The sequence below is a fragment of the Balaenoptera acutorostrata genome, chromosome 1, assembly GCF_949987535.1.
Source record: "Balaenoptera acutorostrata chromosome 1, mBalAcu1.1, whole genome shotgun sequence".
NCBI lineage: Eukaryota > Metazoa > Chordata > Mammalia > Artiodactyla > Balaenopteridae > Balaenoptera > Balaenoptera acutorostrata.
Window position 1 is genome coordinate 107,952,894 of NC_080064.1, and position 24,307 is coordinate 107,977,200.

Genomic DNA, 24,307 nt, shown 5'->3' on the forward strand with positions numbered 1-24,307 from the left:
GCCATGCTGAAGTGATAGCAAGGGCACAGGAAGAAATGACCAGCTGGGACATTCAGTCCAGCACATGTCATGTCTTCAAAGAGGAGGTCACAGGGTACATTTTCTGCTAGAGATAAAGACTTTGAGGAGTAGGAAAGTGTCATTGTTCCAGTGGCTAAGTTTATAATCTAGAGCCCTAAACAAAACCTTCACCCACATTCACCTCCTCCATCCCTACAGCTTAGTCTATGATGCCAACAAAAAGCAAACGCTTTAAAACAGATGCTTGAAAACTGCAGAGCTCTTATTGCTAATAATGTTTATACCATTCAATTCAACGAACACTGATTGACAGGCCTGTTTTACATCTACTACTCTAAAGGCCCTAGGAGTGGGGTGAATTAAGTCTCTGCCTTCAAGTTATAATCCAAGGAGTGAAAGCTTTATAGTATATAACATAAATCAAGCAAAAAAAAAAAAAAATGCTAATTAAGTGACTGTGCTCCGGGAGATTAAGGAGAAAAGTTGGCTATGATGAGATTCCTTTGGAAAATCTTCATGGGAGAGGACTGAACCGAACTTTGAAGGATTTGGGGGATCTGAATCTGAAGGCAGAGGGAGTGGAAAGAGAATTCCTCCTCTGAATTCAGTGCCCCACCTCCATTTCTGGACCCACCTTACTATTTCAGCCATCGCTGCAGCAACCAGCTGCAAGCCAGAGCAATCTGGCAGCGTTGTAGCTTCGGGTGCCCTGAGCAGCACTGGCTTTCTCCTCCTGGCTTCTCTGCTCCCGCCGCCCGCAGGAACCTGCTCAGCCATTCTGATACACAGGCAAACCTGGAAGTGTGTGGATGTTAACACTAAAAGAACAACACTTGATCAACAGGGAGCAGAAGCTTGTGGTCAAATACTTCCTTCTTCCACCCTGCAGGCTGCCAACTCTGAGAGGCATTGTGCAAGGGCTCTTCAGAGGGTCCTATGTAGGACTGAGCTCTGGTTGCCCACAGTGATGATCAGATAACAAAAGTCTCCATGGATTGGCTTCTCTTTCTTCCCTGTTTCGATCTTCACAGACCTCCCTATCCCCCACCCCCCAGTCCTATTCCTTAGCATAACTTCCCCTAATTAATCACCAGTACACAAGCCCTGGTCTTGGAGGGAATCTGGACTAAGAGTGAACTCGGTGCTATTTTCTGTATATCCCTGCAAAGTAGCTGTTTCAGAGACAGGAGTAAGTCACACAATATGACACAGGGAGGGGGCGTGGATTCTCTCTACCACACCTATCAGGCCTCTGACCAACTTCCTCTTTTGCGTTAGTCCTACGGGGACTTGACTTAGAGTCACCAGGGATCTTCAGAGAGCTCCCTGAGACCCGAGTAATGGGGAATACCACATCTGTGGCATACAGGACACTTCACTGAGGGCAAAGCAGCCAAGCCCTGTTCCCTCCCCTCTCCCCAGATGTCTGTGAAAGCTGAAAGGGGTTCTTGTATTCCCAGGCCCAGGATTGCAGGGAGGAGTAAAGGTGAACCTCAGCATGCCTGCAATACCCTCTGTGGGACTCCTGTACATCCCTCCTTCCCTCTCCAAGTCTCCAGATCTCAGCACTCAGGAAGGAAGGCTGAGATCGCTCCAGGACCCTCAGCCCATCCTCAGATCAGCACTTGCTCGGGCTACAGACAGCCAGGCTTCCCAGACCCCTGAGCCCTATAGCATCCTCACCAGAAAGTGTGCTCAGGAGGGCCATCAGACCGGCTTCCTCTGCTCTTGGCAATAGGCCTGATTCTTCCTGAATGCAGACCATGTTGAGTTTTGTGCCTCACAAGTGAAGCATGATAATAGGAACTTGGAGCGGATGTCACAGGGATATGAGTTTGAGAAACAGATCTAGGCTGGATGCCTAGAGGAGCAGGAGTGATTCAACTTAGTGAAAAGGAAAGATGCGCAGGGACACCAACTGTCCCAGTGACTCAGGCAGACTGACTTAGACCAGAGGAATGGGACAGCGTATGAGAGATTGAGGTCGGATGGAACTTCTCCCTTGTAAGGACCATGAAGGTCTTGAATTTGGTGGGGAGGTGGGGGTGGGAAGATTGTCAGGAAGACTGAAGAGAGGAAGATTACTAAATAGTGTTTCTGGTCATATTAAAAAGAGAAAAGATAGTTTAAAGGTGAGAAAAGCAATGCCCAGCATCAGCAGTGGTGCTGGGCTTCTTCTCCTCAGCATCTCTCTGGCCCTGAGTGCCTCCATCAGGGGTAAATTCTACCTTTGTGCACTTGAAGGTGCAGGAAAGTGATAAAGAGAAGGAGGAAGGAGAGAGGACAGTGGGAAAGGAAAGGTGAAAGTGATCGCTGTGGGTACAGCTCAGTGTCACCACCCATTGCCACCTCCAGTAATCCTTACAAGGTCCTCCAGGCCCTTTGATATGGACTCTGTTCAGAAAAGCAGTGTTGTCTAAGGTTAAGATCATTGGCCTTAGAGTCAGACCCGAGGGTCCCAGCACTGTTGTATTCAGCCTGAACAGCAGTACTCGCTCGGCAAGTGCTTCCCAGCCTCTGTTTCTTCATCTAGAATGGAAGCCCCATGAAGACAGGGACTTGGCCTCATTCACTGTAATATCCCTAGAGCCTGTTAGGACACCTAGGAATACCTATTTGCTGAATGAATAAATAAACCTATAAAATGAGAATAATATTAACACTACTCCATAGGCAATAAACATAGTAACGAAGAACATGGACAGTAGAGCCAGACTCCCTTAACCTGAATTCAAACTCAGCCACTTCCACCACTGTAACTTCAGCAGGCTAGTAAATCTCTCTATGCCTCTCTGTACTGGTTTCCTCATCTGTAAAGTGAGGATAATAATAGGACATCTACCTCAACAGATTATGGTGTGGCTTAAAATAAGTTAATATATGTGAAATGTACAAAATAGTGCCTGGCTATTTATTAGTTAGCTATTATGATTGTTAGGAGAATTACTTGATAAAATCCAGAAAAAATGCTCAGCATTTGATTTTTTTTAATTAAAAAAAAATTTTTTTAAATTGAAGTATAGTTGATTTACAATGTTGTATTAGTTTCTGGTGTACAGCAAAGTGATTCAGTTATACATATAAATATATATATTCTGTTTTAGATTCTTTTCCATTATAGTTTATTACAAGATATTGAATATAGTTCCCTGTGCTATACAGAAAGACCTTGTTGTTTAGCATTTGGTGTTTTATTCTATATACTCCTAAACGACACAACTCTCTTATGATGAACTAGAATCAGATATTATTATTAAATATTTTAAAATATAAAAATATTTTAAGCAGTTAGCTCATCACCTGTCACGTCATATCGCAAGCTCTCACTAAACGGTAGCTATTATTATTGTTGTTGCCACTGTTTTTGTTATAAGAAAATCATTCTGATCTCACCAGGCCTGCAGGCTGATGATAAGGCCACAGGTTCATCTTCAGGGTTGACTTTGAATAGGAGCAGGCAATGGCAGGCATTAACTGAGGAAGGATCCCCAGGAAAACTGCTATCCGGTATTGAATAGGGCGAGAGTAGTAGGAACTAAGCTGGTTGTAATGTTTAGCCGCAGGCTAGAGAAATAGACTTGAACAAGAGTGGAACAGGAGAAAAACAGTGACGTGAAGAAGCACGACACTGGGCAGAACGTGTTGTAATACACCAGACCAATTTCTCCTTCTGTACAGTCTGTTACTTCCATTACTAGTCAGAGGGGCTGATTTAATTCCTCAAGAAGTATTTACGAAATTTGTACCATTTTTTTTCAACACAGTGATAAGGGTTACGGGAAACAGAAAAGCAGTGTAAAGCAGTATGAGTCTTGGGCTTAAAATCTCTTGCAGAGAGAATACATGAGATCATGTATGAATATATCCCCAGATGTTTCAAAACAGGTAACTGCTACAATAGTTAAGACAGGGGAGACATTAATTCATTTGTTCCTCCTTGCATACATTCATTTACTGACTCATTATTTCATGGACACTGAACACCCCTTGTGCTGAAGGCCATAAAGGATACGGAGCTCAGGAAGCTAAATGCTGCCCTCAAAGACCCGATACTTTAATAAAGAATTGGTGGTGATCTGTATGAGAATGGCTCCAATACAGGGCAGAACACAGTCATGCCCAAGAGGCCTGCTTGGTGTTAACCAAGGGGTCTAGTTGAATAGTCTCATGTGGCTTTCTGAGGATGGTGAGACTTGATGTGATTTGAAGGCTTAGTATCATCTAAACAGATGGGGGTACGGGGTGGCGTGCCAAGCAGGAAGTCGCTAGGAGGAAACTCACGTTAGCAGGGATGAACACGGCTTTTATTTTGTTGATTCATCAATTCATTGAACAAAACTTTTTGGAAATATCCATTATGGGTCTGAAAGATGAATAGGACATTATTCCTTCCCTCAAGCAGTTTCTGATCTAATGGGGGAGGCACAAACATGAAGAACAAAAGTATATTAGAGTGTGATGAGTGTAACAATAGAGGTCTATGTAAAGTAGGTGCAGAAGGGTGTCATCCTCCTGGGGAATGAGGTGGGGGCTCAGTGGGTCACAGGGGAGCCAAGGCCCTGCATCCACGAGGAACAGCATGTAAAGGCTCTTTAGGAAGGACATTGGAGGCCAGGGTGGAGGACGGATAATGACTGATGACAAACAAGGTAGTCAGACGGGTAGAGATCAGATCTTGAGGCATTTAGAGGACATTCTATGGAATTGGGGCTTTATTCAGAGGATGAGGCAATCAGTGAAAGATTTCAGAGGAGATGACATACCACATTTGCATTTTGGAAAGATAATGAGAACAATGCCTCACAGTATTTAGGGCCAACTGCGGTTTATAAACCTCAACCTCACGATGACCTTTATCACCTCCAGAGGGGGGTACAAACTTGCTCAAGGTCACTCAAGCAGTAGGAGCAGTAAGACGATTTTTGGTTTCCAAGACCAAACTCTTAACCCTACGCTCTGCTACCTCTCTGTCTGTGGGGTGGGAGGGCTGGGGAGGGGAGGGGGGAGGAGGGGAGGAGCCAGAGCCATAGTCAGAATAAAAGATAATGCGGCCAGAGCTTAAGCGGTGGGGGTGGGAATGGTGAGAAAGAAACAGAGTCCAAAACCATTGAGGAAATAGGTCCTACTGGGTGTTGTGATTAATTTGATATGTAGATAGATTAAAGACGAGAGAGAACTAGCATGACTCCCAGAGCTCTGCTCCTATAGCTGTATTTCTTGTGGGGCCATCAGCAGTGACAGGACCCAGAAGAAGGAAAGGAGGAGTGTATGAGATAATGTATTGAGGACATCGGAGTGGAGACCCTAGTGGGTAGTGGGCTAGACTCAGCAGGAGCTCAGGAGCCAGGTCTGGGCTGGAGGAAATCTGATGGACTGGCTAGGATGCGTAAAGGGCTGATTAGACAGTAGAGAGCCCAGATGACAGGATGACATATGGACTTGAGTGTGAAGACAGTAAGAAGTCACTGAGGCCCTTTGATTAGGGAAACAACATGGTCAGCAACAGCTTTTTTTTTTTTTTTAATATTTATTTATTTATTTTTGGCTGTGTTGGGTCTTCGTTTCTGTGCGAGGGCTTTCTCTAGTTGCGGCGAGTCGGGGCCACTCTTCATCACGGTGCGCGGGCCTCTCACTATCGCGGCCTCTCTTGTTGCGGAGCACAGGCTCCAGATGCGCAGGCTCAGTAGTTGTGGCTCACAGGCCTAGTTGCTCTGCGGCATGTGGGATCTTCCCAGACCAGGGCTCGAACCCATGTCCCCTGCATTGGCAGGCAGATTCTCAACCACTGCGCCACCAGGGAAGCCCAGCAACAGCTTTTTAAATGTCAAGCATCAAACTAAAATATCCAAGAACCAAAACAGAACTTTTATTTCCAGCCCCCCGTTCCACCCCGTGGTGAAAATAACACCTCAGCAAGGATGGGCCAGCACGGCCATGTGCAGGGTGGAGACCAAGTTCTGTGAGGCTTAGCAAGCCCTGGAGATGGCAGCTGATCCTCGGCTATTGTTACTCTCCATGCTGGGGCCGCTGAGACATCTCCATTCCTGAGGTGTGCAGGCCCGCTCCACGAGGCGCCCGGCCACATGCTCCTTGTCAAGGCTGTGATGTGTGTCCGGGTTTGGAGATGGTGAAAGGCTGGAGGAGTCCCAGCTTGTCTCTGTTTTTTCTTGTTCCTCATACCACTTAGTGACTGAAAGGTAAAGGATGAAAAGAAATATTGGGAGATGAAATGGAGTAGGAGAGATAATATCTTGAAATATTATCCTGCCACGTAATAAAAATCACATTTTGGGAAAACCAGTTCACAACAGTGGACAAGATCTAACGGAGTGTGGAGAGGATGGAAGAACAGGGGAGTGATCCAGAGGCCACCACAGCACCGGGTGTCATACGGGCTGGTGTCATTTACAATGCACTCTTACCTCTCATTTGATCTGCACAGTGACTCTGTCAGGTGGTATTCATTATCCCCATTTTACAGATAAGGCACCCAAGAGAAGATAATCGCATTAGACCAAATCACCTGGCTAGCAGACAGAAGAGCTCAAACTTAAAACCTCAGTCTTCTGGGGGCTTCCCTGGTGGTGCAGTGGTTGAGAATCTGCCTGCCAATGCAGGGGACACGGGTTCGAGCCCTGGTCTGGGAAGATCCCACATGCCGCGGGGCAACTGGGCCCGTGAGCCACAACTACTGAGCCTGCGCGAGAGGCCCGCGCACCGTGATGAAGAGTGGCCCCCACTTGCCTGAAGAGTGGCCCCCACTTGCCGCAACTAGAGAAAGCCCTCGCACAGAAACGAAGACCCAACACAGCCATAAATAAATAAATAAATAAATAGATAGATAGATAGATAGCTCCATGTAACATATGTCAAAAAAAAAAAAAACAAAACCTCAGTCTTCTGGGAATTCCCTGGCGGTCCAGTGGTTAGGACTCGGCGCTTTCACTGCCGAGGGCCCAGGTTCAATCCCTGGTGGGGGAACTAAGATCCCACAAGGCTCGCAGCCAAAAACAAACAAGCAAACAAAACCTTGGCCTTCTGATGAAAACTTCTAAGACAGAAGGAATCCCTTGCGCATTCATCACCCACTGCACATCGCATAACGTCAAGTTGCTTCTCCAGGAATAAGGTGCTCTAAACGTCAGAGCCTAAAGGTGCGTTTGGAGGGTCTGTCTTGAGAGAAGGTCCCGCTGGGAAACAAGGACACACGGCCTTACAGCATTCCTCTGGGCTTCGGGAGGGACTTCCCACAGAGAGCTGCTTCCAACCACACCGCGTCAGCCTTCCGCGGGGCCCTGTAGAACTTAACCGTGAGGCTCAGTGAAAAGCCGGCTCCGACGACCGTCCTCTGATTCATGCTAAATGAATCCCTGGTTCGCACTGTCAGAATCTAAGAGGCAGGTGTAGCTCCCCTGACGCTTTCAATAGGAACTTGTTCAAATCATGGAGCCTCTTTAGGAACATTTTTTCAAAGGAGTGGTTTATAATTTCTCATCTGTAGCAGGAGTGAGGGGGCGGATTCGGAGGAGGAAAGAGGAAGTACTGATGGGGAGGCCGGGAAAGAGACCATTCTGGATCAGAGCAGCGAAGATCAAAGGAGGGGGGCGAGCCTCGCTTCTGGAGATGAGAGGCTGGGAGAGAATGCCTGTGAAGGTAAAGGGGAGAAAGAAATGGGATGTGGGAGGTGGAGCCCTGTCTATAGAGAGAGCCAGAAGAGGTTTCTATTTCCCCACAAGAGAGCTGTGTTTAAGGCTCCCTGGCCCCGCCCTCATCCTCTGCAGGGACCTCCCCTGCGGCCCGGCTGCCGCTCCTGGTTCCCCACCTTCCTCATCCACCATACCCTCTCCCTCCAGCCTTTATGTAGTTTATGTATTCCAACCCCTATACTTTCACTCACCCGGTTCATCCTTCCTGGATCACCCTCTACCCTTCGCTCTATCTCATTGAATCAGATTGAAGTACCCAATGCCCCATGAGTCTGACCTGATCCTCCAGACCCAGGGGTCCCTGTTGCCTACACCACTGGGTCTCTAGACTCTGCATCAGGATCTCCTGGAGGGCATTTTATTAATTATTAATTAATTAATTAATTAATCTCTAACCTGTTGGTTCCATTTGGCTTAAACTCAGGTCCCACTTACTGTTGGACAAAATTCGAGCTGTTGCAGAGTGGCAGCTCCTGTTCCCACACCAGTCATCGTGTACCCGTGTCACACACTGGTTTATGAGTATTGTTAACAATCAAGTTCCCAATTCAATTCAGATCCTTCCTGCTCTTCAACCAGCAGAGAAGTACGATTAAGTTTGGAAAGGATCTGAAATTGTCTACTGGTTTACTGGAGAGCATTTTAAAACACAGATTGCTGGGATCCCCAGTCTCTGACGCAGTAGGCCTGGAGTGGAGCCTGAGAATTTACCTTGCTAACAAATTCCAAAGTGATGCTGATTCTGTGGTCTGAGGACCATGAATTTATATCATTCGTTCAGCCTTAATCACGCACTGCTGGTATTGATACCTTCATTGAGTGTGTATATCCTGCCTCCCAGATGAAACTGTGAACAATCCAAAGGCAGTGATGGGGTAAGTATTACTAGACGGTATCCCCCATTGTACCTAGGTGGCATACTCAGAAAAGGTGCCCAGACCAATATAACTTGTTTGTTGGTGTGAAGGGTTAGTATTGATTTTAGGTAAAAGCATGGAATAGGCGGTTTGCCCACAGGGACCTCCCACTTTCCTCTCCTCCTTTCCTCAGCCTATTTTTGTGCCACTTACTCTTCCTGCTCCAGGATGAACCAGGTCCCCCAAAACATATGCCTGCCCTAAAAACCTGGAGTTCTGTGGTCTGCCCCTTAGAGTTTATAGACAATTCTCATAAGAAGTTTGGCTGTGAAGGAAAGAAGTGAGGTAAGGCAATAGTAGTTAAGAGGGGTATGAGGCCCAGGAGGCTTTTTATTTCATTTTATTTTTTAAAATGAGGGAGACCTGAGCTTATTTAAATACTGATGGAAAGAAGCCAGCAGAGGGGGAGGGGTGGTGGTATGGAAAGGGAAGGTGTAATGGATAAAGGGAGGTGTTTGAGAAGGAGGGTGGGTGGGATTCAGAGTACAGGGAGAAGGATTAGCTTAGACAGGAGCAGGGACACCTCTCCCATTGTAGAGGGAAAAAGAAAAGAATGGGTTTAGAGGTAGGAACAATGAGGCTTTAGACTCTACGAGGCTCCTAGCTCTAACATCTTATGATTCCATGAAATTAAATCGCTACGGTATCAGTGGCTTAATGTGTCACCTCTCCTTGGCAAAGCTTTAACCCAAAAGAATGAATCTTTCATGAGAGATTCTCAGGCTATGGGAGGCCTGCCAGTAGGGCAGCAGGGCCTTCCCCAGCGGCCTGGAACACCTACCATCCTGCTACGCAAGGGGGAATTGGAAAAACAGGACAAATATGCCCAACTGTGACAATGTAAGGCCTAGAACAAGATCACAGAGCTGAAAAGTAGATGCTGGAATCAGACTAGAACCCTTCTTCACTGGACCCCAGCTGCCATTTGGTCCACCTGTATATACCTGTTCATTCCCAGGCCACTTAAAATGGCAAGGAAATGGGGGAGGTATTAAGAACAGCTTCTCCCTAGCCCTTGGAATGGAGACTTGTGATGTCACGCTCCATCCCAGACCCACACAGCCCCAGCCCGTCTCTGGGGCTCTGAGAAACACCTGATGGTGATAGGAATAACAAATTATCAAATACCTCCTCAATTAAATTAGCGTACAAAGTGCCTGGTACATTGCACCAGAACCTGGATCATAGGAAGAGGTCAATAAATGTAAGTTATCATCATCATCTCCCTCCTTATCATCATCGTCGTCGTCAGCAATCACTCTGTGCCTAGGCACCATGCTATGTATTTACATATTTATTTATAAAGTATGGGTTTTTCCTAATTACAGAAGTAATAGATGGTCAGAGTTAAAAAGATCTAACAAGAAATACATAGCAAAAGAAGTGCGAGTGTGGTGTGCTGGAAAGAGGGAAAGCACTGGATTCAGACTGCCTGTGTTTATGTTATGGCTCTACCAATACTAACTGGGTGATCTTGGACATGTTACTTAACTCTTCTGTGCCTCAGTTTCCTCATTTGTTAAATGAGGGCAATAATACTTCTCATAACATAGGGTTTCTGGGAAATTTAAATGAGATATTATATACATAAAGCACTGAGCACGGTGCTTGGCACACAGTAAGCAGTCACTAAAGGTGATTATTATTGATATTATTAATGTTGTTGTTTTTATAAATAAAGTTCTCCATAATTCACATCTCAGAAGTAATCAATATCGATAGCTCTTTGCATATTTTTTTCAGTTTTTTTCCTATCTATACCGATATCTCTATATCTATGTCTGTATATAATATGGGATCCAAAATACGTAAACTATTTCACATCTCTTTATTCACTTGACAGGTATTATGGATGATTCTCAAAACAACCCTACAAAGTACATACTGATACACCATTTTGTCTATAAATGGATATTTGATGTACCCTCTCTGAAGGCTACAACTTCACATCCCAGATGTTCAAAGGAAACCTCTGGAGGCTGAGGTATAGGACATGGGTCCATGGCCTTTTTCTGCAAGCGGCCAGATAGAAATAGTTTAGGCTTTGCAGACCATATGGTTTCTCCTGCAACTACTTAACTCCATGATCGCAGTGTGAAAGCAACTGTACACAACATGTGGAGGAATAAGGGTGGCTGTGTTCCAATAAAACTTTATTAACAGAGAACAAAATTTGAATTTCATATGATTTTCACATGTCATGACCATTATTCTTCATTTGATTTTTTTCCAACCATTAGTTTAAAAATGTAAAAATCATCCTTAGATTGCAGGCTGTACTGTACAAAAATGCAACGGGCTGGATTTGGTCCACAGGTCATAGGGAGCAAACTAGCTTGCCATTCTGGAGCCTGGTTGAAAATTAGAGAGGCAGTGAAGCATAGAAGTAATATCTTAATACAACCTTCCTGCCTTCTCAGAAGGAAGCACCCTTTCCTCTGCTTGAAATGCATTATTCCACCAAATCCACTAAAATCCTACTCAAGGTTTAGATCATGTGCTCATCCTCTGTGAAGGCTTCCCAAAATTCCCTTGAAGAAATGAATGCTGTTCCCCTCTCAGATTCTTTTAACACTTCTTTTATAGCACTACATACTGTACTTTTCCCCGCTACCAGAATCCCTACTAGGCCTCAAAGTCTTGTGAGTTCAATTTATTTGGTGTGCATCTGGAACTCGTACAGTGCTTGCCAACTGAGAAGGATTGAACCGAATTACTGAGCTTCACTCTCACTCTGTTGGGTGCAAGAAAAAGGAACTCATTAGCTCTAGTCTAGGAGGAGGGAGGGAGGGGGGTGATTTAGAATCAGGAACATCTTAAGGAACCTAAATTCAGGAAGCCGCCACCAGAGCTAAAACCATGGTTTCCAAAGCTGACAACCAGGGATCTTCTTTCTTTCTCAGGCCACATTGACTCCCATCTCTACCATTCTGACTAGGCTGATTTCATTACTTTTCTTTTCTCAGCAGTCCTCTCAGTTCAAGAGCTCACAGATCAACTCACTTCTGAGAGTCCTCATTTTAAATTTCTGGGAGAGAGGATCTTTTGGCTGGGGGCACTGGTTGCATGGTATAAACATAAGTGCTGAAGCTTATCTGAGTGGGTAGTCCAGGAGCTACTCGCCAAGAATGGAGGGAATGTGTTGGGCAGACACCTCAGAATGCCTGTGATGCTTGCTGACTTCATTTATCACATGATGGCTTGTGGTTACTTGTGTGTGTGTCTCTCTTTTCCATTGTCTAGACAGCATGCTCCTTTAGAACAGGGGCAGAGCCTCACTCATTTTGGGGTCCCCAGTTCCAGTACAGTGTTTTGCACACAACAGGTAATAGCAACTGCTATTGAATTGAATTGAAAACATCACCTTCTATTCAGTCTTTAAGCATCTTTCATCTTTCTGAAAGGTACACATTCCATTGCTAGGCAAAAGACTTGTGGCGTAAAAGATAAATTTTCTTTTCCTGGCTTCTGTTTTTTTTTTAATTAAATTGTCTTTAGCTCAGGTAATTGCATTATTTCCATTCCAGGTTTTCAGAGGTCAAACAACCTCAGGTCCAGATGTACTATGAATGCAACTATAATAGTTTCAGAGCAATTATCTCCTTCCAGCTCTGCAGGGCGGAACAACTTGAGCTCTGGAGCCAGGCTAGTAAGAAATCCTGTTATACGTATCCCTCTCAGAGTCAGCCCAAAGTGAACTCAAGGCCAGTTTGAGCAGAGAATTACTTAGCTGTGGCTAGTGGCCTAGGTAGCTGCTGCCTATGCTGGCTTCTAAGCAAGCCTGGGAGCAGCTGAGTGCCCCAGATCATACCTGAATCCCTCTGCCCTTTTACCGAGGCCAGGGAAGCTCAGCCGCTGCAGCCACCAAGGTCAATCAGGAGAGGCGGCCCTTTCCTGGCTGACTTGTAACTGCTGGAGAGTTTCCCTCCACCGTTTATTATTTCTCCTCTGATCTGCTCCCTTGGGGGAGAAGTTGGCTCATTGTTTACCAAACCCAGTTGCTCCCACACGTAGCTCTGCTGCCTCTTTCTGCTCTGATGAGCTGCAAGCTTCACGCAGAAGCTGATCTCAGGGACGAGGCATTACAGACACAGCCCAAGGCAAATGCACCATGTTCTAGTTTGTGCCTTCCTTGCCTTGGCTGACATTGATTCTTGAGGCCTTTCTCAGGCTCTTCTAAGCTCCCTTCTACGTCCTGATTAGAAGGGAGAGGAGACAAGACAAAATGGATTTTACGTCCCACTAAAATGCCAGTTGTATTATTACATATATACTTTGTTCATAATGGACAATTTAAGACTTTCAATGTTGGGGTATTTAATGTAGTTTAAGGCTGATCTTTCTCCCAAGAGGACTGTGTGTGGGTGTGCACATACATATGTGCCACATCTCATGAACTGCATAGAACTCAATTTATCATTAGTTACCCCACTTAAATAGCAATTATAAATAAAATCAAATACATATGAACTCAAGCAGATCTCTGACTATCCTTGATCACCTAATCAGACTCCTTTAAAAGTACCCATGGGTCTTTGGCAACAATTAAAGCTTTTTCAGAAAGTTGCCTGGAGAAAAATAAAATAAAATAAAATAACTGTACTTTAAAAAAATGGTGTTAACATCCTGATCTGATTCACAGGCCAGTTCTCATGTCTGCCCTACCACAGCCAGAGTCCTCTGAGAATGGCATAGATAATTTCTTCTGTGATTCATAGTTATTCTGAAAGGTAGTATTTTCACAAATGTTTATATACAGCCTTTGGTAACTATAGCAAATAGCATGTAAATTATGTTGTACTTTTTGGTGTGCAACATCCTTTTTATAGTCTCAAGTATAAAATCTGGTTGTATTACTCTCCTGATTCTGACAATTAAAGTTTCTAATTCATTTAGAAGGACAAAAAAAAAATGCCGTAAAGACCTTGGGGCATTTAATCTGTTGGTCACTTCCAGAATGGTTATCCTCTCAGCATACCCACATGTGGGTCCATTCTTCTGATTTATTGTTGTTTAAAAAGAATGAAGAAGCTATATTCATTTATTCTGAAGGAGAGGGGAATTTCTATTTCCCACTACAATGGCGGTCTATTTTTACCTGCTATCTCTCTTCAGAGTTCAATAATGTGTATCTCTTGTTAATACGTGTATTTCAACTTGTGTTCCTTTAAACATTTTTTTTTTCTTTTGGCCTGTAAAAATTGTAGTTCTCAATTTTCTACCCATCTCTTAAAGTTTGGGGGGAGGCATATTACAGTTTGTGGATTACCTGGATACCTTATTTTTCTTTCTTCTATACTGTAGCTTTTGGCCACTAAATGCTCTTTATTGACCTGAAGCTTAGCTAAGAAAAGATGATGAGGGAATTCCCTGGCAGTCCAGTGGTTAGGACTCCGCACATTCACTGCCAAGGGCCCAGGTTCAATCTCTGGTCGGGGAACTAAGATCCAGCAAGCTGCGTGGCACGGCAGGAAAAAAAAAAAAAAAAAAGAAAGAAAGAAAATTTTAAACTAATAATTTTTAATTTCTAAAACATGATTTGTCACAGTACTTTTCTGAGATGCTTGAACTCTACTTTGGATTACTTCGAGGGATCTTTTCAAGTAGTATTTTTAAATGATAACATTATTTCTCTAAGATGTTCTGTCTGGAAAATATTTTCCCTGAGTGCTTATGTTTGCAGACTAATAGTTCAAGTGGGAAGCTAATAAAGGTAAAACAAATGATGATGCAATTAGTATGTCCTTTCAATTATCTGTGGTTCAAAAAAGTCGATGGTGAGATAGACAATATAAAAGAACAGGAGCTTTGGATCAAACAGAACCACGTTTTGGGCCCCTTATATTTATGAGCTGTGTGACCTTGGGCAAAGCACTTAATCTCAGCAAGTCTGTAAAATGAGAACTAATATAACATCTAACATTTGTTGATTACTTGTTATGGGCTGGGCACTGTGCTAATTATGTCACATGCATTCATTATCTCATTTCATCCTCAAAATAATCCTATGAGGAAGGTACTATTAATATCCTCATTTACAAATGAAGAAATTGAAACTCAAAAAGGTTGAGTAATTTGTCCAAAATCACAGAGTAGCAGAGTCTGTAACTCAATGCCATGTCTGGCTCTAGAGACCAAGTATATAAACACCACACTATATTGTGTCCCTATCGTAGTACTCTACTCATAAAGTGAGTTATGAGGATTAAATGCGATAATGCAGGAAAAGAGCATGCCTGGCACATAGTTAGTTCTCTTATTCTTATTACATGTTATTACATATTACCAGCAAAAATTTGTATAGCACTTTACTCTTTATAAAGCTCATTGACATAGTAGATCATTACTTCATGATATCATGTGAAGTATCATAAAACTGTGGCTCAGAAAGGTTAAAAGACTTGGCCAAGGTCATTTAGCTTATAAGCACACTGATATGGGAACTCAGATCTTCTAATTCCAGAGCACAGAAACTTCACTGCCTTCTAATCATGGGGGGGGTATATTTTTATATAATTAATTTAAATTATTATTAGAAGAGGTGGCTATTTCTAGATTGAGTTCTAAACTTTCCTGCCTCTAAATTGCTGCTTTATCTTAGTAAATCTTGAAACTTGTTTCTTGATTCTCTCCTTTACGTCAGACAATTCACCTTTGAGAAATGTGAAGAGAAAATCCTCTTTTTCCTGACTCCCACGTTTTTTTCCCCACAGTTAAATGTATTGATAGATATCATGTAGATATCTATTATGAATCATACACATATAGATAGATATCAAATTATGAATGGGCTGGGTTTTTTAGGGTGAATTTGTAAGTTGGATGTTTGGAAAGCTGAGCATTTTTCCTTCATAAAAACCATCTTTTAGATGGAACTTAAGCCCCACAATGACCCCAGAGGAACCTATCATAAGTATGTGCCAGATGCAGGGAAAGGGGGGGGAAAGGGTGTAGAGGGAGATAAAGCAAAGTCCTTCTCCCTCCTTTAACTCCAGGCTTGCCCCAGAAGTAATTTTGAAACAGACTATTTGCTTTTAGTATTTCCTCTCTTTCTCATAGTTTATGCCATCTCTTCATGCCCCTTTATCTTCTCTTGCTCTGAGCAACCTCCAGATCAGGGCTTCCTTACACCAAGGAGTCCTCTAAATTCTAAAACTAGCTACCTGCCCCTCCCCTGGTCTTTCCACTTCACCTTCCAATCTAAATGGCTGTTGGATATGAACTAGGTGTTTGGAGGAAAGCAGCCTAATGAAATAATTCACACTGAAGTATAAGAGGCTGATTTTCCTTATTCCCTCTAGAGTTTTGCTTTTTAAAAAGATTATTAGTTTTAGACTCACAGACGTAGAGATCAGACTTGCGGTTGCCAAGGGGGAAGGGTGGAGGGAGAGGAATGGACTGGGAATTTGGGGTTGGTAGATGCAAACTATTACATTTAGAATGGATAAACAACAAGGTCTTACGGTATAGCACAGGGAACTATATCCAATCTCCTGGGATAAACCATAATGGAAAAGAATATTTAAAAAAGAACGTATATATGTATAAAATTGAGTCACTCTGCTGTACAGCAGGGATCGGCACAACACTGTAAATCAATTATACCTCAATTAAAAAAAAGATTATTAGTTTTGCATGTACATTTGTAATTGGTGGAAATTCTAGCAATGGAACAAAACAAAGTGAAAATAGCTACTATGTAGAAGGTATTTTGGAAGTGATCTGCCATAATATGGGGAGACCAGCCCAACAAGGGTCTTTCTTGCCCTATCCTTTTAAGCCACCAACCTCTCCAGTACACATACGCACACATGCACACAAACACACATCTCATCAGCTACCTTGGCTGCTAATCTTTTCCTCATCAACTGGACAATTATTAGAATGATGGCATTTCAGCGCTGGAGAGGGTTCTAGAGCTAATGTCATTAGCTCATTTTATAATTGAGGAAACAAAGCTCAGGGACAAGGGCTTGGTGAGTGGTAGAATTGGCACGAGGTCTTCTGCCCAAGAATCTAGGGTAATTTCTTCTACACTCCATGCTTAACATTCAGAAGTCTTGCAAAATACACTTAGAAACACTCATGATTGACCTTGTTCACTTATCCACTTGGATTCTCTTTTCTCTCTTTGGAGTTGGCAGGTAAAAGCCATCACTGCTGGGGGCAAGAGAGTCTGACCTGCTCTTCCTACCAACATGCTCTGACCCAGAGGCTGGAGATTCTCTGTCCTCTGCCAAGTGGGACTGTGGAGGAATTAGAAAACTGGGGCTGTTTGGGGACCCTGGTACATGCTTTCTTCTTCATTAGCTACTCATGGAGAACATGTGAAAATATGAGGATTATTATTGCCTCTCTCCTCTTTCTCTCACTGAGCACTTGGATTTTCACTCTAATAATTGGAACTACTCTTTTCACTCCCTCAGCAGTACAGCAGAGTGGGGGAGAGCACGGTCTCTGGGGAGGCAGGCTGCCTGGGACCATAGCTCAGCTAGCACTTCCTGACTGAGTGAATGTAGCATGTTACTGAACCTCTGTGCCTCAGCTTCTTCTTCTGGAAAATGGGAGCAATAATAGTTTATACTTTATGGGGTTGTTTAATATAGCTACCTGCTTAATACATGTTAGCTCTCATCATCATCGTCATTACCATCAACACCTTGGGGGTGTTCTTAGTTTGCTTTGTAAATTTTTTTAAGGAAGGGAAGCCTTTCTGGTCTTAGCTGCCTTTCTCCATTGCCTGGCAATCCGTAAATCATACAGTCATTAAAGGTCAAGTTGACCCTTTATGCAATTCTTGACTAGGAGGCCTCATTGTATATAGTGAGTCACCACAACTTGGAAGTAGACGGTGAATCAGTAGCCCATTAAGGAGAGGTCAGAAGGTCCCCTGGCTCAAAGTGAGAGGATCCAAACCTAGCTCTGGGGTGCAGAAAGAAACCGTGCACTTATATGGCTGAGTGGACTTGGGGTACCATGAAGAACCTGTGCTACTCAGGTCAGAGGACATAAAATGGTGGGTAAATACTGGAGCTTTAGAATCACACAGACCTGAGACTGATTTCAGCTCCATCTTTACCTTGCTGTGGGACCTCAGGCAAGTTACTTAACCTCTCTGCCTCATTTTTTATCATCTGTAGATAGGGGTGGTCTTAATAGAAATGATTTCATGGTAAAAAAATGCTTGGAAAATGCTGAGAATCAAGTAAATACTCAACCAAAAGGAATTATTTTCATTATCATCACCATTATTATCGTGAATATGGGTCGGAACAGACAGTTCTAGGGATCAGCCATAATGGAGAAGCAAACTAAGGGGAAAAGGTAGCAGGAACAAGGATGTGTCTGATGTGGTGAGTTTTAGGTAGTGACGAGCCATTTAGCTAGTATTAAATGTAAAAAGTCATAATTTATTCTTTATTGTACCCCAACGAAGGAATGAGTGTTGTGTGTTGACATAATTCGCATTTTGTAGAGGAAGCGTCAGAGGACTGGAATATAAATAACCTTCCTGCAAAACACCGATCTGGTAGCTCCAGTTAGGAGCTGAGCTTCCATTCAGGTCTTGCTTGTAGAAGGGTAACCATCCCGGCCCAGGCGAAGAAGACCTTGTCAGGTTTATAACTCCACAACTGGCTAAAAATATGAATGTCACATAATCATCCCGTCCTTCTTCTTGATCTCGATTGGCCCTCCTGACTTCATGCCATCTGCAAATTTGCACATCCTTTGTGCTCCTTTTTGCTCACGTTTTATGCCTTCTTTTGCCATCTCATTTACTCCGCATGTTTCAATCTCTGGGCTGCCATTTTTCTTCTTCATTTTTAATGCGGTGGTTTTTCTCCTCCTCTCTTTCTCTTCCCTCCTTTACACCCCCACCTTCCTCCTCCCTCCACACCAATCAAATTCCTGCTTGCTTCTTGCCATGTTCATTATCCTACCTCATTCCCCCCTCATTCCTCGAAAACTGCTCACAGAGACTCACCCTTCCCCCTTCCAACTCTCAGTGCCCACCCTCCATAAATTCCAGCAGCCTGGCAATCAGTAACTTTAGCATCACACTTCACAGCTCCAAGAGTTTATACTACTTGTTACTACTCTCCTTGCTACTGCTCTCTAGGGTTTCTGCTAAAAAAAAAAATTTTTTTTTAATTCCACTTAAAAATATCTTGGGTACAAGTTGAACCCACAGTTAAGTTTACTCACACATTTACCGCATTTCCTGGTTTTATTTTAACTAGTAGCTCAGTTCTAGACTCCATTATGCAGTGAAGAAAGACTAGATCCTTAGGGAACACATTTTTTTTTCTACTGTGAAGAAGAAAACCACCTAAACATTCAACAGAAACCCCAGCCCTGGGTCCACCCACTCTCTTATCTCCCCACTCCCCCAAGCTGCAGCTGACGGGACAAGGCTTTTTCCTTTGTGGAGTCATTGATTTCACTCTTCCTGGAGCTCAGACTGCCTCCCAGTGTGTGTCTGTGTGCACACGTGAGTGGCCTCTGCTGTTTTTGCAGAGGGCTCACCTCTCTTCTGCCATTTTACCAGGACACAGGAGGCTGCTCTCCCGCTCTCCCTCTCGCTTTCTCTCCCTGCCCCCAACTCAGCCTAGGCTTTTTCCTGTCTCTTAACTCCACCAGTGCAGCAGCAACTAGCTGAGCTGCTTGCGTGTGAGAGAGAGAGAGAGAGAGAGAGAGAGAGAGAGAGTGTGTGTGTGTGTGTGTGTGTGTGTGTGGTGTGTGTGTGTGTGTGTGTGTGTCTGCGTGCGCAGCTAGGCCAAGCCTGCGAGCCTGCCTGTCACTGGAGAGTTTTAGTTTGCATTCAGAAGAAAGGAGGAGGGGAGACGGGGGTTGGGGTGGGGGGAGGAAAAGGTGGAGGGGGGAGGAGGGGGGGCGCGGAGAAGGGAGGGAGAATGTCTTGTTTGTGGCTTGTCAGCAATTGCTTGAGACAAGCTTCCATGTGTGAAAGCTACTTGGCATGAATGCCTGGGCCGTACCAAGTGTCACCGCAGCAAGAGGGGGAGTCAGAAGAAAAACAGATCAGACCAGAGCAGACAATAGGCCCCTAAAGTGTTCCCCCTAAGTTGCTTTGATGTTGTCCTAGTGTCTTGATACCAGGAGGCCAGGGATTGCAGGAAAAGGGTCTTTTTTGTCTTCATTCACTTTCCCCCCTCAGTTTCTGAAATGATTCTCCAGAATTTCTCCTCATAAAAAAGGTAAGAGCCCTAACAATTCCTTCTTCTGTGGCAGGCTGGTTCGCCCGTGCCTGGAAGTCGGGGTCTCATTTCTGCGCTGCTCAGGACGAGCGCTGGGGTCCTGCAATTGGAGCTCTAGCCTTGCCCCTGGAAGTCTTCGCAGGCGCTCAGGGCTGGGGATGGCCCCTCTTTCTAGGGAACCCCAGTAACACGATCTGTGCCTCTGGGTTGTTGGGGGAGAAGGGGTGGATGCAGAGGGATGGGAGGAGGGTGTGAGGGTGGAGGGTGTGAGGGGGAAAAAAAGAGAGAGAGAGCAGCCTGAAAGAGAGCGAGAGAAGGGCAGAGCCCTCGTTCAGAGCAGCCCCAGCCCGGAGCCCAAGGAGGCCTCCTTGCAAGCTTGAGCTGTGCCTTCTCAGGCTGAGCAAGGGCCGTCTGAGGCTCTGCCGAGTGCCTGCAGAGATTGCACGGAGCTTTGTGTGTGCGAGTGTGCCTGTGTGCGTGTGCGTGTGTGGACTTCCCACACCCTGCCCTGGCGTGGCTCGTCGTGAAGGGGAGGTACCCCAATCCTTACCACCCGAGCCCAGACGCTCCGAGAAAGAGCGGCATGGCAGGCTAGGAGGGAGGGCAAGAGAACTCTGCCGCCAGACAATCCAGAAACTTTTCCCGTCTCAGGGATTTCTCTGGTGGTAGGGACCGTGAAGCAGCTGTGGGCTGCCCCGTGCCTCAGTTTCCCCGGCTGTAAAATCCAGAGAGCCGACCGGGGGTGCTGCATGCCTCCCTGGGATTTGGTAAAACGGAACACATAACCATTCTGTCTCAAACGCGTGGAGAAAGCTTCGAGCTAGAAATGCTGTGGAATCACAAAGTAGAAGTGTTATCATTGTTCTTGATCATCATCATCACGATAATAAAACCATCATTAAGACACCCTGAGACAAATAGACCGGGGAACACAGATCAAGTGTCTGAGCATTTCTAAGGAAACAAAAAGCCTTTTTCCACCTGTTGGCTTCTGTCCTTTTCTCTTGTGTCTTTTCGTTAGATTTATTGGTCGATTTGTACAGAGAATGGGGTGGGAGGGGTTGGGTTTTCCCCTTTCCTCCTCCTTGGTACATATTTTTTTTAAAAAGAAGGTCAATGTAAGATGCTTGAGACAGAAAATATGCCTCCCGTTATAGGAGTTTATTCAAGACCTTGTGTTTTCTGGCGCTGGCAGGGCATACAGGCACATCTATAAACTCTACCTTGGAGGTTAAAGATTTTTATTTTGGCTTTTAGAGATTAAACAAGATTTATTTACAATTGCTGTTTATCAGAGAGTAAATATCTTACTGTGTGCGTGAGGGTAAGAATGTGAAGGCTGTTTACCCGCTGGTGGTTTTGTGGATAAAACCTTTGCTTTTTAAAGTGACATCTTGAGAGATTGGAGTAGAGGACTAAAATCGGTGCCTAATAGTCAGATAAAAATTTTTTTTAAGAAAAAAAAATGTCTGCTTCTTTTCTTGAATTGTGGGTTTCCCTTCCTCAGTTCTTGTAACAGTGATTGTTTCAAGGCTCTCAGTTGTAGCTCTCTTTGAATTCTCTGAAGGAATTTTGCTTTCTTACCTAATTCTAGGTTTTCTGTGACTCTGCTACTTGTCCAAAAAAAAAAAAAAATCTGTAAAAGTCTGGGAGGCTGTGCTTCCTTCCATTCTAACTGCAAATGTTTATCAGACCGACTCCCTGTGATAGCTAGAGATTGAAGCAAAGCGCCAGCCCTGGTTGAGAATATTTATGTTCTTCCCATTGAGGCCTAGAGAACCTGACTTCTGGGTGTGGGAAAGGATGAAGGGAAGGTATTAACCGGCTTGGATCTGGCAAGAAGCCACCCCTACCCCCTAAAAATGTTTCATTGAACTAGAACGGAACTTCATAGTTTAGAAATTAATTGTTTTCTACTTTGTAAGCAGAAGGTCTTACCATGGTTTGTCTCTGGCAAGATTTCAGGGTCCAGATATCTTCCTAAATGGTTAGAATTTCAGAGCTGCAAGGGAAAAGAAAGGTTATTCCTCAAGTTTTAAATGAGAACACTAAAGCCCGGGAAAGATCAGCACCGCTCTGAGGGGGCTCAATGCAGCTGTGGTTGCATCTGGATCACACCCTGGTGTTCAGAGTGCCCTGCGTGTCAGTCGTTATGCCAGCCACCCTTACCTGGCCTCCACACTTGACTTTGCCTACTCCAGCATTGGGCCAGCCAAAGATAGGCACCTTTTGGAGTTCTTTTTGCTGTGCTCTGTTATAACAGCACACTCAGCCCTGCTCAAGGCACAAACGTGGCAAACATGTGTCACAACATGAATTTGCATGAATTCATTCGTGTATTCATTTGTTTATTCAACTAGTATTTTAGGAGCACTTGCTATGTATCAGGCACCTTGCTGAGCACTGAGGATGTAGGAAAGAACAAGGCAGATGCACCCTTGCTCTCAGGGAGCTTGCAATCTTGGTGGTAGAATCAACGTTAACTGCATAAACAAATTAGTAATTATAAGATTGATAATATACATTGAACAGCATGCAGATACGATAATACAGGGCATAAAGTTGTATAAGTCATTGACCTGAAGTTTGTAACTAGGCATAAGCTAACTGTCTTTTTGCCTTTGTGGTTGAGTTCTTCTTGCCCTGGCCAACTTGCATTCCGCTGGTAGCATTCCTACTCACACGGAGTCCAGTGTTTCCAAAGACAGCAGAAAATTCCCTCTCTCTCTTTCCCCCCACCCTCCTCCACACAATACAACAGAGACACAAATAACGTCTGCTAACCCTTTTACACTTGTATTATTAAACAAGTTCACACTCATTGTGAGCCAGCCTATATAACTGTCATTATCTGGGTGATTCACGTTAGCTATAGCCTCTGTGCACTGTTAAACCAGATGCGCATGGGCGGGGGACATGTGGCTAGTGAGGCTCTTGTCTCACTGTACTTGTTCCATAGTTCTTCCAGTTGATACGAAACACTTAGCTGCAGGCCACTCCACCGTTATCACTGTCATCTTGGAATTGCAAAGATAGTAGTGTAATGAAATGGCTTTGCCCATCCCTACCAACAAGGACACATATCCATAAAGGGAGAACATTTTTAAAATCTCTTCCATCGGTCGCCTTTTGGTTGGGTTATGAAAATCTTACTCGTTTTATGAGGTCAAAGGTAGGAGCACCCCGACACCCCACTTACGGTCTTGTTTGGAGAGAATATTTGATTGAAATGCCAGTTATTTCCTTGCAGGCAGATTTGTGTTAACGCTTGTACCACTATTTTCTACATCGTGTCTTTCTCAGTACTCAGGGGTGTTGTCTTCAATGTTGTCAATCCATTTTTTTTAGATTAATTTCATAGTTTAAAAGGACAGATATGCACCCCGCCCCCCCCACATAAATCATTAGGTCTGGCGCCTATACTTTGAGACCACACGCAGGTTGTGTGGTCAAGTCATGTGAATAAGAGTCATTTCTACGCACCCAACATTGTTACGCAGTGAGGTTGCTGACCCACATTGTCGCAACTGCCCTGTCCGGCGCTTGGGTAGTCGCCTGCATTTGGCACCTGTGGCCACTGCCTTCTCCTGTGAGCTGTATGACTTCATCTGCATGTATTTGATCACTTCCGAGACACTCCTCCCAACCCCCCTTGTTACTCACTGGGGAGCTGCCTTTGGGGGAGGCGCTCCGAGTTGCCTTGGAAGAGTAATCCAAAGAGAGGGGTAATCTGAGTGGGGAGTTAAGAAGTGAAGAAAACAAGAATCTGGTTGGGGAAAAGATTGAACAGAACTGGGCAGCCAGGCAGCAGTGATCTCAGTCATCCTTAACTCGGGGGGAATAAGAATGAAGACTGTGATACTATTTTAAAAGGTACAGTGTGTGGATACTTGTATAAATAAAAGTGCTAGAGCCTCTAGTCCTACTGAAGTTAAAACCAGTACAACATGGAAGACAGTACCAAAACTCCTTGGTTACAAGCACTGCTTTTGCATGTAGTTTTACTGAAGGAAATTTTGTGGCCCCGCCCACTCCCAAAGAGACATACATATAAGATGTAAAATGGAAATTTTCTACATTTCCTTTAAGTCTTGACATTTTAATGCACTTTAAAATGATATCTGCTTAGTCCTTTCTTGTAATTAAATAACATTGTTTAGTTAAGTATATTGTTATCCTTCTGTTATATTTGAGTAAGTTTATGTGTCTCATCCAAGGACTCACAAGAACATAAGGGGCAAGATGGCCAACTGATTAAATCTCCCCATTAGGTTAAATCTCTTCAAGAGTTGAGAAGCAAAGGAGTGAGGCAGTCACCAAATCACCATGATATTCAGGTCAAGAGTACTGTGTTGACATGGCATTAAAATAATTGCTTTAGTTTTGGCCCCCTTTTTAAAGACTAACATTTAGAATGTTGATCAGAAGAGAGGGATCCCCAATTCTT

At 44.1% G+C, this 24,307-nt stretch overlaps 1 protein-coding gene across 2 annotated transcripts in view; it reads left to right on the forward strand.

Annotated features, from left to right (window-relative positions):
• Positions 1-7,656: 7,656 nt before the first annotated feature.
• LOC130709391 (uncharacterized) overlaps positions 7,657-24,307 on the forward strand; it is an 80,634-nt gene continuing 63,983 nt past the window's right edge. Inside the window, exon 1 of one of the 2 annotated variants that reach the window (XM_057558319.1) lies at positions 7,657-7,674. The gene's annotated coding sequence lies outside the window, so the exon portion shown is untranslated. Of the gene's footprint in view, positions 7,675-19,593; positions 19,861-24,307 lie in introns of those variants that run through there. The other variant, XM_057558310.1, reaches the window with a different exon arrangement.